This window comes from Camellia sinensis, chromosome 2 (genome assembly GCF_055761805.1).
Source record: "Camellia sinensis isolate YWXY chromosome 2, ASM5576180v1, whole genome shotgun sequence".
NCBI lineage: Eukaryota > Viridiplantae > Streptophyta > Magnoliopsida > Ericales > Theaceae > Camellia > Camellia sinensis.
The window spans coordinates 40,486,834-40,501,376 of record NC_138962.1 but is presented as its reverse complement, the minus strand read 5'-3'; the positions used below and the strand labels follow the sequence as shown (position 1 = coordinate 40,501,376).

The 14,543-nt window shown below is 32.7% G+C and overlaps 1 long non-coding RNA gene across 1 annotated transcript; it reads left to right on the top strand.

Moving 5' to 3' along the window:
- The first annotated feature begins 756 nt into the window (after positions 1-756).
- On the top strand, positions 757-3,545 carry LOC114313237 (uncharacterized). The gene is made up of 2 exons (XR_003647109.2): positions 757-971; positions 3,035-3,545. It is a non-coding gene; the product is annotated as an uncharacterized LOC114313237 (long non-coding RNA).
- Positions 3,546-14,543: the final 10,998 nt, after the last annotated feature.

Below are 14,543 nucleotides of genomic sequence, written 5' to 3'. Positions count from 1 at the left end.
AAATGTTTATACAGAATGAGATAGCATAAGTGTGTCTATTTATTTTAAATTAAAAAACTTATTAAAGTGAGTGACTTACAATTTTAAAAATATCACTGTCAGCTCATTATTGTGAATGAGGTAAGAACTGCAATTATACACAACATTACTGTGCACATAAATTTTTTTTGTTTGCAAATAATTTTCGAAAGAGTAAAGTTTTATTCATTTATTTATTTCTATGTATATAAAAAAAATCTAAAAATTCACTCAATAAGCGAATCTCAAACCATCTTTAATTTTTTTTTTTTTTTTTTTTTTTTTTGAACGATCAAACCATCGTTAATTGGTTTGTCCTAATTGTAACTTATATACTAATTGTGAAGGGAGTAATTTGACCAAAGAAAAGGAGATTGGATAAATTATGACGGTAGTTCTTAAATTTTATTTCTTGTATTATTTTAATTTATGTATTTTTAATTAGTTTGAATTTGACCTTAAATTTATGATTTATTTTAATTTGATCCAATTGATTACAATTCTTATTATTTTTAAATAAAAAATATGCATATAAATGTTACGTGTCATGTTTTTAAGAATAAAATTATAAATTTATTAATTAGTTAATTTCAACAAATTTAATGATAATTTATTTTTAAAAATACTAATAATATCATTAATTAAATTAAATTAAATTAAAATAAAATTTAAAATTAAAATTAAATTAATTAAAAGTATAAGAACTAAAATGAAACCAGATTTAAAGTAGAGGACTACAGTTGTAATTTGTCGAAGAAAAGAAAAAAAGAGAAAGGGTTCCCTGTTCCGTCTCTCTCCCCTGTGTTATCTTCTCTTCTATCATCTCCTTCTCCACCGACTCGAACCCATTGCCGGCACTCAAAAGCTCTCCTCGCCAACTCAACGATCACTTCCCTTTTCGACACTGACCACCACAAGCACTCCTCTTTCAATTTCTCCGATCAGCTCACAAGGTTAGGGTTTTCAATTTAAGTTATTGTTTATTTTCTTTTCAAATTCTTGTTTTTCTTAATGCATTTGATTTTTTTGTTATCTCTTTGTCTCGGAACGAGTCTGGGAACTTTAATTATGATGAATTTGAGTTCTATACTAGCGGTGAGTATAAATGAGATGTGATTGTAATTTTACATCTAAAATTTTGATGAATGATGAAGATGGGTTGAATTTGTAATTGTTTTAGCAGTCTGTGTAGTAGTTATTTTATGGGTATTATTGGGGGGGGGGGGGGGGGGAAATGTGACAAAACTTTTGAATAGAATAGATAAATAATTACAGTCATATAGGCCTTGCTTAATTAACGTTTTTTTTTCTTTTTTTGATAAATTGTTTTATTAGCATGATCAATAGTGAAAGGATTAATAATCCCATGAATAAGTGTAGGATTAGTTATTAACCATTTATTATGTATTCATTTTATTTTTGTTCTTTCATACTTGAAATTATGATCCCTATCCCTTCTCAATATGAAAAATTCGTCAATTTTGTCAGATTGAATGTCTTCCATACATGTAATTCGGTTGATAAAATTTGCAATCAAAGATGGGATTGTGAGTCCATGGACAAATAATCTCAATCCTATGTTATAATCCTACTAATCAAACATGCCCATGCATTTATTTTTCATTACATCATAGCACTATTAATTAGCATAACCATAGGAAACATAATTTCATTTTAGCAACCAATCAAGAGAATGGGCTGTGTCAATTTCATTCCGATCGATGTTACATTCCCATTCCAACTTGCACTCCATTCTAACTTATATTATTCCAGTGTGTCAAACAGGGCCTGAGTTCATGTACAAGAAACAAAGGGAAAGAAAATGACAGTTACTTCTCTTCGATTTGTTTGGTTTACTAGAAAATTTTAAATAGAAACAAGAATCCAAATTAGTACAAGTCTGTATCAAATGTTGATCAAATTTTAAGGAAAAATGTAAGTGATTATTATAGCCTTTTTGTTGTATTTAACTATCCTTTTCACGTTTGTGGTCACCATCATGTGAGGGAGTGTGCTATAAGTTCAACAAAAAGACTAATATTTGTAATTTTCAAAATATGTTATATTCAAATTATAATTACTATAGTGTTGTTGGTACTTTCCAATTGTAGCTTTTGATTTAAAGGTAGGGTCTAGGCACATCGTAGTCTTTGGCATACACTATGAGAGACTATGGTCTTTTGGCTTGGAGGCTAAAGACGGAGGTTTCACCAAGGTGTTACATCTGCCTGGGTCTCACTGCCTTAGGCTGGTCCTACACTTCTATTGAGAGGGGGAGAGAGAGAGATGGAGAGAGATCTTGCCGCTGGTACCTCCTCATATTAAAATGTCTTAACAAGTAACGAACTTCCCTTGAAAATCCAAACGATTTATGCCCATGTGCTCACCTTTTATAAATATAAGGTATTACAATCCTACATGATAAGTTAGAACACATGATGTCAGGTTGAGCTTTGTACTTGAACAATTTGAATCCAGGGGGCATGGAAACTTACATGTTGTAGACTCATAGGTGTATATATATATATATAAGTATATATAAGTATAGCCAGTATATTGCTTGATTGCTTCCTTTTGGCATACTAGCGGGTACAAGTTGGAAGTTCAAATTTTTGGTTTGTTAATTATATAATTACTGGGTAGTTACTACTCACTAGTTAGTATTAGTCATGCTTGTGGATTAGTTAAGTTTTAATGTGATAGATTAAAGGACATTACCTAGTCTTCGTCCTTGTTAGTTTCTAGGTTCTTTGCTTGAATCTGAAATTTCATTATGCCAGATTGATTTTTAATAGTTTATTTTGTGGAATGGAAGGTGAATAGTGCGATGATATGACATTCTATTAAATTGATTTAATTTTTCTCTAATATTCATTTGAAGATACTACTACTAATGATTCATACCTTTGCACTCTTGACCCATATTACTCTTCATGAAGTTGAATATCAATTGCTTTATACTAATTTTGGTGTTGTGTACATTTTTGTTTCTACACCTTTTCCACCTATTTTCAAGAAAGTCACAAAAAAAGGAAAAAAGCGGAACGGAATTATGATATATGATTCAATGCGATTTGTGACACAGAATTGAGAACCATATGCCAGTGTTGCATCGTCTTCATTTTAGCTCTTGCTCTAAGAGAGAGCAAGGGTGTGACTGAGAGAGAAGAAGAGTCCACCGGTGTGGTCTGCAAAACAAAGAGAGACGCTTAGATGAAGAGGATGATTTGTGTAGATGAAAAGGACTTTCAAATTTTGCATACCTCTTCAATCCCGTTGCTGCCAGCCTGCAAGTTTGATCTCCACAAAAGGAAGTGGGAAGACAAACCAGAGAAGAGAAGGGAGAGGGAATTGGGGTGTAATAAGTTTGTAAAATATTTGTTCAATTCACTCAAATCCAATGGCTGGAAACTAAGTCGCATATGGTATGCAACCTTCATGCCTTTCACACTGTAACACTACAAAATTATAAAAACATGAGTATTTTTTCGGTGTCGTTATGAATAAATTTTTTGAAAAAAGAAAAACTATTTTTAAAATTTAAATTTTTATAAGATAGACCATCTCCAACATTTAAATTTGATGAAAAAAGGTTCCTTTTCCTGCTCAATCGTTTCACCAGATAACTATTAAATCGAGGATATGTTAAATCTTTCACCAAATTGAGGATGGCTAGGAGCTTTCATCAATTCATTTTTCATAGTCGTCGGAGTTGTAGGTCATTTTCACCACCGGATGATCGGCCGGATGTTTGGCCGGTTGTCCCCCGAGTAACTACCTCCTTGCAAAAATTTGTGAAAAAATTATACTAGCCGGTCGTCTGTCTGGTCGACTGGTGTTTTGATAAAAGTTCAAAATCCTCCGTTGGAGTACGCAATATCAAATGGAATTTTTATTCAAATGTGGTGAAAAAAAAGATATAATGTTGGAGATGTTCTTACAACATCTCCAATCCATTGGTAATTATTTCATCAAATTCAAGTTTGAAGAATAACGAGTTAAAAATGAGTTCCAATCATTTCATCGAACTTTTAGAAATCAAATTAAGTGGCAAATTTTGCACCAAATCAATGATGAATCAAATCCTTCACTAAATTTCACATAGTGATATTTTTATTCAAATTTGTTGAAATTTTAAAAAGAATAAGGATTAGGGATGCTTTTCTTTCATACAAAATGGCTAAAACAAGTTTTAGGGTAAGTTTAGAATATTTCAAAAATATTTTGTCCCAAAAAAAAGGAGTGTTGATTGGAGTGTTTTATATGAGATCAAATTTGATGAAAACAATGAGTACAATTACTTGGGTAGCTTTTGGAGAAGAAAGACTGGAGTGGTTTTGGTGTGGGGATCATCCCATTCCAGAGATTCCCACCATTTTTCCTCTATAAATGTGCTAAAGAGCAGGTGGTGGAGATGCTTGCTCACCATCCATGTGCGAAGAAAGAGGCAATCTACTTAACATGGGACACCCCCATGAATGAATTTGCAGAGATTCACAAACCATTATGCCTTTATATATGCTATTCAATCGTGGTAGATCTCCTACTTCTAATCTCCTAAAATTTCGAAGTGTGATTGTGTTGCCATCATCTAGACGTTTGCCCCGATCACTCATCTTTCTTCTACTGTTATCTCCTCCACATTATTACACCAAGACACTCTAAGTTCCTAAGGTTTGGAAGTTCTGCAACAACTTGGTAGGGAAAATATATTTGATTCTGGGACATGCAAAGAAATCCAATTTCTTAAGGTTAAATGAAATGTTGCGCAATGGAACAACTCTGTCAAAGAGTACCCTAAAATTGGGTAAATCAATAAACCGTAATTCCTCAACCGTTCTTAGTGGGATTTGGTAGTCTTCTAATAAGGATGATGATGAAAAGATGGATTCAAGCCCATTAGTCTTCAATTATAAATCTTATTAAATCTCTCACGTCCCTCAACGATTGAATATCTGATCGTCTAATGTGATAGTCCCATCTTCTAATGTTCAAGAACTCTACGTTGCTGGGGAGCATCACGCAACCTACACCAGTACTTATAAAATATTTAGAGTTGTAGATACAAACTTCTGTTGTTTCAGGATAGTATTTCTCTTGTTCGTCATCTTGGTCTTTTTTATCAACAATTCGCACCACAAGACTCTAGTTTTCCAAACTTTGGCATTGCAGAGATGGACTCTGGCAGAGATTTTATGGCGGTGAAGGACAAATCCAATACCTTGAGACGCTGCGTATGAGTGAAGAAAGAGTTTGGAATCCATAATACTTCGAATCATTCATCGTCAAGGTGGTGACCTGAGGGCAAACGAATGATCTAGAAGGAAGTTCATCTATGTTGTTGTGAATTAAAGAAACCCTATTTCAGACCAGTCTTCATATGGTACTCTTTCTAAACCGTCGCCAGCTTGTACCATGAATCGAGGAGTAGTTGATGTTATTTTGAGCCATATCCCTGATCAAATCATGTATCGTCACATATTTCCCCCGATCTTCATCGGTAAGACTCACCAACCAGCTATTTTTCGTAAGTTTATTCAAATCATTCGACCTCATGAGTACTTCCTTGCATATGTTTGCAAGACTCTCCAACAAGTAGGTATTTACGAGTTTATTCAATATAGTGTGACCTTTGTCAAACATTGCTTCCATACTGTCCATCTCAGTTACTAGTCCCTCAGCAATCTAATACTCTATGAGATGTTTCTTAGGGATGATATGATCTTCTGGATACAATGCACAATACAAGAAACAATGTTGGATCTTTTCATCTTTTAGGCGACTATAACTAAAATTTTAGTTGCTCAGATACCCCGGTCTTTGTCCATGATCTGCTTTGTTGAGCTGATCAATTCATTTAGTGCATTTCTCGACTCGTGACTGTCATTCACTCCTCTCATACTTCCAGCTAAAGTAATGATTGCAAGGGGTAGACAAGCACATTCTTTTGCAACTTTTGTTGCAATTTCTTTCATTGCTTCCTCTTCCGTGAGAAGCTCCACTTTGACAGCTATGCACTCCATCTTCGTACACACTTTGAACGATCATGTAGTTAACACTAGTTTACATCCAATATCTTTGGTTGGTTCTGGAGTACCCACCTTGTACAGAGGAAATGCTTCCCATCGATCATCAAAGATGAGCACATGTCTCTCCTTTTGGGAAAGCATGTTAGGTAATTTTGATGCTCCTTATTTCATCCCCATAATTCAAAGGATCAAGATTCAGTGCCTTGGCTATCTGCCTCTGTAGATTTCTAATGTTGAATGCTTTACAAGTTTCATTCAATGGTCGATTGTTGATGTGATGCATGATGGTAGTTTTTCCGACTCCCCCCATTCTGAAAACGCCAATCCTTCTAACCTTATCATCCACGAAGTATTCCCAAACTTTCTCCATGTTCCTTGCACTTATGTTTTTACCAAAAGATTTCGTTGTTGGTATGAACTGTCCACTAGTTGGATCATCAATTAGTAAACCATTAGAAAACCAACAATGTTCTTGCATTTCTTCCACCTCTTGAATCGTCTGCACAAGCAGCTTTCCCAACCGTGCATGTGACATGACAAGACATTCTTCCATCCAACTATTTCTTGCACTTGTGTTTGCAAAGTTTGGACATCACCCTTTACCCCTCGCATATCTTGCCAAACTTCGACTTCTTTCTTTCGTCTTTTCCTTGACTGTTGCTCTGCATTAGTCGCTTCATTATTTATGTCACTCTCTTGACTGCTCAAGCGCTGTCTTTCTTTTAAGATTGTTTACATTAGCATCAAGGCTACTGAAATATCCAACCCAATTTCCAGTTGCTTCTCCCACACATTCTTCCTAAATTCAAAAATTGAACATAAGAATTCCATGGTGTGGCCAAGACCTGCAAATATTGAAGAGGATTGTAGTTAACAGGAAGAATCCTAAAGAAAACTTCAATAACAATTCTCACAGTTGTTAGAAAACAATTTGAATTTTTGATTTACGAAAGCAAGAGAAACAAAATTATGCTAATATTAGCAAATTGACTTCACATTCACCTCAAACTGATAGAAAGTCAGTCTTGTATAACTGACAAAAGAGTGATTATTAACAATAAACCAGCATTTATGTTGTTAAAGAATTTATGTTCTGACGTTTGTAAATTTCAGGTAGGTAGATGATTTGAAACACAAACAAAATTAAGATCTATATCAGAGTTTGGAACCATTCGATGTCTAAACCCACAAACCTCCAAGAGCCAACTATTAATAACATATTTTATGTTGCTATTTGCTGCATTTTACTAAAGTGAATGCAAGCAGAATGTCTTCTTTCAGACATCTCCAGGAAAAACTAGCGACTTTGCAGAATTTTTTATTTTTTTAAGAACCATTTTGCTGAAACTAATTCCCTAGCTAGTACATTGCACACTATTTTTAGAGATTTGAGTTTTCAGAGATAAAAATAAGTTCCTATACACATAATTGAACTTGCCTCAATTATTTGCCTAAAAACAATCAGAGGCAACTTACTCCGAGAACATGAGTCGAAACAATTCAGATTTTTTTTTTTTTTTTTGAGAAAAAGAAAAAACAAATACACACACAGACACATATATAGAAGGAGAGAGACAGAGACAGAATTGGCAACAAGTTGCACACCCACCACCTGCAAAAGCTTGTTCATGTCTTGAACTCTACTCCCTCTCCACTCCCTCTCCATTTTAGGAGAACGAAGGCACAAGTGACAGTCTAAGAAGAAAAATATTTTACTGCCGAAAGCTTACTGCTGAATTCTCTAGCTTGGTAATATATTTATGTTTTGAAGGAAGAGCAATTGCTTGCTGTTATATATATCAGCTCAACCATCAATTATTATGGACCAGGGTCCTTGTCTACTCAACTAAAACTAAATAGATAAATTCTAGAACATGGAATACTCTGTCCTCGAATCCTCCGTCCACTCCAGTCCAGATTTTCGACTGGGGGAGCTGTTTGGGCCCGTGGGGCTTACCACGGGTCTCGTTTTGATGATCCGAACTGTTCATTTTGTCGGGCACTTCGTCTATTTCATCCACACAAAAAATTAGGTTGATCCGATAATTGTAATTTGTTCAATTTTTCACTAAAAAAGTAGAGTACAATTGCGTTTTTAAAAAATAAACTACAAATTTTTTAGTGACAGACGCAATAAATTGAACAAGTTACAATTATCGGATTGACCTAATTTTTTGTGTGGATGAAATAGACGAAGTGCTTGACGAAATGAACGGTTCAGGTTATCGAAATGGGACCTGTGGTGGCCCCCATGTGCCCAAACAGCTCTCTCCAATCCAAAATCTGGACTGGAGGGGATCCTAATCCATCAAAGGTGGAGGATTGGCACTCCTATAGGCGCATCTAGCAATACAAATTATGGGGGTTCCAAGTCTTGCCTCCACCAAAAACATTTCTTCTATTAAGCATGAAACTTCAAATTTTAAGGCTTTCCACTACATAAGAAAAAACTTGAACTAGATCTTGGAAATGATCTACTCAAATAGATGCTCATCACAAGATTCTTTTTTTAGAGCATCCTTGGCCAAATCTTGGGGGTCTTGAGGGGAAGTTGCATTATTTCCATGGGTACATCATTTGAATTGTAAGATATTAAGCACTTATTAGGGGACTTGATTGGGTGAAAAATCTAATTTCATAGCAAATATTTTTAATATCATGAATAGACAGGGTATCCATACAACTTGGCTCACTTCCTTTCAAGATCTTCTCCAAAAAACCAAGACTGAGGGCCCAACCTCAATAGCAAAAAATGAAAAATAAAAATAAAAATAAAAAAGAAAGAAAAAAACAACAGGAATAATGAAGAACAACTGAATCTTAGGAATCCCAGAAACTCACCTTATGCTAATTTGGAGAGTGATGCCAATTAAGCTCTGGAAACCAAACAAAGAAGGTGAAGAGGACTGGACTTTCCTTTTGCCATACCCAGCCTAGTTTGAGGTACAAAATCAACCAAAGTGAATAAAATAAACTTGTAAGTAACATGCAAAGAAACATATGTTCTACCAGCCCCATGAATATAATATAATTGATTTGTGGAAAATGAAGATGGCAATAGATATGTCCATATTATATATATATATATATACACAACAGACGGGTTTTAGCCGACCTTAAACTAGTCACCAAAAATGATTGCAGAAAAACAAAGAACAATGTATTGAAAACAAAAAAGAAATAACCAGTCATCATGAAGACTGGAACCATTTTGCTAGCTATATTATATATAATTACAAATACCTCCCTCAACGTTTCTCCCTCTGGTGTAGGAAATTAAATTAGGCTTGTCTCTATTATACATAGGCCTTGTTTGGGAAGTTGGCTGGGTTTTTTTTAACAATTCATATGATGGTTGTGAGAGAAAAAATGAATTGATTATGGATTAGATGTGATATTTTGTCTTATTATCTATTTTAGCATATTTTGTCTTTTAGTAGGACTATTTTAGCCTGACCCTCTTCCCAAACAAAGCCATAATAAGAATAAAAACCAAAGATTTCTCTTCTCTTCTCTCTTCTCCTCCCCTTCTCTCTCTACTTCATCAACACCACCAATTCCAACACCACCCGCCATTTATGCCACAAACTCTCACCATCTCTTGTGATCATCCACAGCAACAAAAGAACAAAGAATTTCTTACCATTTTTATCAACAACTTTTCAACAAAATAATGCTCCCCTTTTGGCAATAAAAGTTTACTGTCCACTCTTGATATACAAATATATGCAATATGCAGATTATCTTCAAATTATATGACGAATACACCTTCTGTTAGTCAACCATTAGGTCAATTAACTATGTTTGCTAATGTCAATGATTTTATTTATTAAAATATTTATTTAACCCTCAATACTCTTGTCTCTGCACCAAAATAATAATAATGTTGCACCATAACCCAACCGCTAGGAATGGCAATGGGGGGCAATGGGGTGGATATTAATTCCCCATCCCCATTCCCCTATAATAAATTTTCCTCATTCCCCATTCCTCATTCCCCATGGGTACCACCCTCCCCATTTTTTAATGGGTATGGATTTTTCCCAACCCACTTTAATCCCCATTTTTATTTTTTATATTTAATGTTAACAAAAACTTTTTTTTTTTTTTTTTTTAAAGTTCACAACAAAAACTAAATATACCTTCAATCTTTTTTTTTTCTTTTTAAATATATTTAATGTTAACAATTTTTTTTTATTTTTTATTTTTTATTTAAGGTTCACAACAAAAGTTAAATATACCTTCAATCTTTTTTCTTTCTTTTTTAATATATTTAATGTTAACAACCTTCTTGTTTTTCTTTTGTCTTTTTTTTATAAAGGTTTTAGCTAAATATACCTTCAATCTTTTTTCTTTCTTTTTTAATATATTTAATGTTAACAACTTATTTTTTTATTTTATTTTTTATTTTTTTAAGGTTCACAACAAAAGCTAAATATACATTCAATCTTATTTTATTTTATTTGGTTCAACAACAAAATCAAATACACATTAATTAATAATTAAAAAGTTTGTTTTATAATAATCAAATATATAATTTTGAGAAAATCAAAAAGTTTGTTTGAAGAAAGTGTTATAAGACTTATATTAAATTGCATCAGGGCATAAACAAGAAATTGTTAGCCACGGACAATTTAGACATTAAACCATCTTTCTCTTAGCAAATTTGAACAATTCATTTTAATTTATCCAAAATCTAATTATACCTTTAACAAATCTGAACCACTCATTTTAAGATATCTATGCATTACCACACCCAATCCATCCTCCATTTTCTTCCTTTAGTCCCCCACGAATTTTGTTGTTTGTTACTTTTAAAAAACAAAAAATATTTTTTCAATTAAATTTTTACTAATTTCACAACACCATCACCACTATTCTCACTTTCACTGTCACACTACCATCATCACCATAGCCACTACCATCATCACTGCCGCCATCACCCCACCACTATGTAACAATTTCTACTTTCACCTTCGTTCCATCACCACCACCACCAAATATAAAAAAATATATTTTGAATTTTTTTTATAAAAAATATTTGTCATTAAAAAATATTTTCTATCTAAATAAATGAAGCATAACATTGGGAAACAAGCTGATTTCAGTTAAATCTGTTCATAACTAAGAAAAAATCTTTTAATTTAAAAAAAATTATTTAGTATGACTTTGTATCCCCTTTTTGTTTTTCTAGCAAATAAATCTATGTACCCATCATTTCTAATCAATCACAACTCATGCTTGTTTTGATTCTCTACAATTTCTTTATTTTCAAATACATTCATATATATATATATATATATATATGTTGTATAAATTGTGTGATAACATAAAACAAATAGATTCATACTCGTTAATTGAAATTTCAGAACAAGCAAACCATTCTGAAAATTACAATACACAACAAAATAAAATAACATAGAAAAGCAAACCGAAACCTACACTAGACAATGTCCTTAATTTTTTTTAAATAAATTTAAAAAATTCTAGATATGCATAAAATTTGACAAGAATAATGTGACAATGTTAATTAATGTGTATTTGATTTTATTGTTGAGCCAAATAAAATAAAATAAGATTGAATGTATAGTTTTGGTTGTGAATCTTTAAAAAAAAAAAAAAAAAATGGTTGTGAACCTTAAAAAAAAAAATTTAAAAAAAAGAAAAAAAAATTAAATATATATTTAGCTTTGGTTGTGAATCTTAAAAAAAAAAAATGATTGTTAACCTTAAAAAAAATTAAAAAAAGGAAAAAAATTAAATGTATATTTAGATTTTGTTGTGAATCTTAAAAATTAAAAAAAAAATGGTTGTGGACCTTAAAAATAAAATAAAAAAAGATTGGAGGTATATTTAGCTTTGGTTGTGGATCTTAAAAAAAAAAAAATGGTTGTGAACCTGAAAAAATAAATAAATAAAAAAAAGAAAAAAGATTGAATGTATATTTAGTTTTAGTTGTGAATCTTAAAAAAAAAAAAAAAAAAAAAAAAAAAAAAAAAAAAAAAAAAACATATGGGGAAATTAGTGGGTACCCATCCTCAACCCATCCCCTATGGATATTTAAAGAATATCACCTACCCTACCCAATGGATAAGAAAAAGAGGGGAAAACCCATGTATTTGGGTTGGGTCTCCATGGATACCCACAGGATAGGTTATCCATTGCCATCCCTACCAACCGCCTCCTTCCTCATTCCTCCTTCCTCCTTCGTCCTTCCTCTCTTCCTTCACTCTTTGACTCTTTCTCATTTCCTAACCCAATTCTTTTTATCTTCCTCTCACTCTGGCCAGTGTGTTGGTTCTAGTGAAGAAGAACAGAAAAAAGTAGAAAGTAAGGATAAAGAAAGTGAGGGTAATGTAGTCATTTTCTTTCATTATTGGAGGGTAATCAAGTTTATTTGTAAGGGGAGGGATATTTGTAATTTCTGAAACTAAGAAAATGTATTTGTAATTTACCCTAATAATCCACTGTAATTATAATAATTTATGCATGCTCTATTCAATATAAGTATATCACTCGCCATTATTCAGTTAAATTTATATGCTAGTGTGCTCTGAAAGTCTTTAGTTATATTATTGGTTTGTCATAAGTTGGGTCACCATACAAGAATAAAAAGGTTCATATCCAATTCCCATTTGTAGCATTGCTCTGTTTTTGTTGATGTGCAGAGCATTATGAAACTCTGCGTACATAGCTAATTAAGTACATATTGATCGAACTGACTTTTGACTACTACAGGCAACTAAACCGCTTGCTATACTTTTTGTTATAATTGGACCCATTATTTTTCGATAAGAAATCAATGTTCCAATTGTTTCTTAATCCCCAAAACTTAAGCTTGCAACAATTTTTTGCCACGATTTTTCAGGCACCACCAGTCTTTTAGACCAAGTAGAATGAACAATAGTTGATTAGTTGACAAAAAAATTTGAAGAAATTTAAGCTAAAACCTTCTTTGCCCTTCCTATGACTGGATCAAATAGAGAGCTTGTGCAAGCCTAACATAATGGGTGAGAAATTTTAGCCAGGGGATACCTAAAATTAGTTGAGTTGGGTCTTAAGGGTAAGCAATCAACTAAGTCACTACTGATATTGACAAGTATTTTGATGCAAGCAAATAGGAGAGGCCATTCTTTAGAGCAGCTTCTCAACTAATAGTCATCAACTCTCTTGTCTTGTGCTTCTTCTTTCAAACAAACCAATCTTAATTGTCTGAACTAGAAATTGATGTTTGTCTGTTCCTTCACATAATTAGCGATAACAGTTCCTTTCTGTTGCCTTTACTGCATCAGGTCAGAAAAATAACAATACAACATTGAAAAACAAAGAAAGAATAATTGTCATGCCTCAAAGCCAACCAAGCTAGGCACATGACAATGTCACACACCAATAAGACTTACAACACCTTGTGAGCATGCAGAGAAGAGATGGTGAGAAACTCATTTCAATTTCATTCCAAAAAATAATCATGGCAATCAAGAGATAAAACCGCAATCAGGAATTCTTTAATCCATAATACCAAAAGTCTCAACAACAATCCACAAATTCAGTTTAGCTAGTTTAATATTTATAGCATGCTGAACCTAGAGTTCCATAATCTGACTAATAGAAAGATTAATTGCCTCCATCAAAGCAAACAAGAGTTCTATATTTTAAATTAATGTCTCAACAAAACAATTCAAAATAACTTCTACTCGTAGCACTCTATCCCAATAATACTTCCACCGCTTCCACCACACTAGTCTTCTGGATCTGTAATCAAGAGCAAGACGATTAGTTTGGTAGCTCAATAATTAACTACCGCAACAACTAGCTGAATCAAGTATACAAAGGAAAAAGAGAATAATTTCAATTAACAAAGTTAAACAACATATTTTTTTGTGATTGGGGAGTGCAAAGAAAATGTCATGTACTTGAATTAATATTTAACATAAAATCATTCCAATAAGGTGAGTTCCATAATTATACAACTTAAAAACTTGTAGGATTTATAGTTCATTTGGATTAGATAGTTTTGGAGAGAAGAGAAGACTATCATTTGTTCAGAGAGTTAAGTAGACGAGAAATGGAGACAAAGTGTGAGAAATAGTGAGAAAGGGAAGTCTCTTATTTGATTTGTTACCAAAAGTTGTGAGATTTGGTGAGAAATAAGATTACCCCTTAAAATAAAAAGAATAAAAATAAATCTCACTCAAATCCCACTCTCACGTGATTTGCTTTCTTATCAGTCTAAAATATGATAGTAAGAAAACTCATAGTTTTTTTTTTTATTTATTTTATTATTCTTTTCTCAACTAGATGAGAAATCACAGTACTTTTTTTTTTCCTTACCCCAAGATCAAAACATTGTGTTTTTGTTCGATACCTCAACAAATTCAATAATTCCATTCAATCAATCCAAAACTCAACGGGTTTGATAAACAAAAACTCATGTTTTTGCAAATGCAACCATAGTAACTAACGAGTGACAAAAGCCAAAACCACATTTAGCTCTAC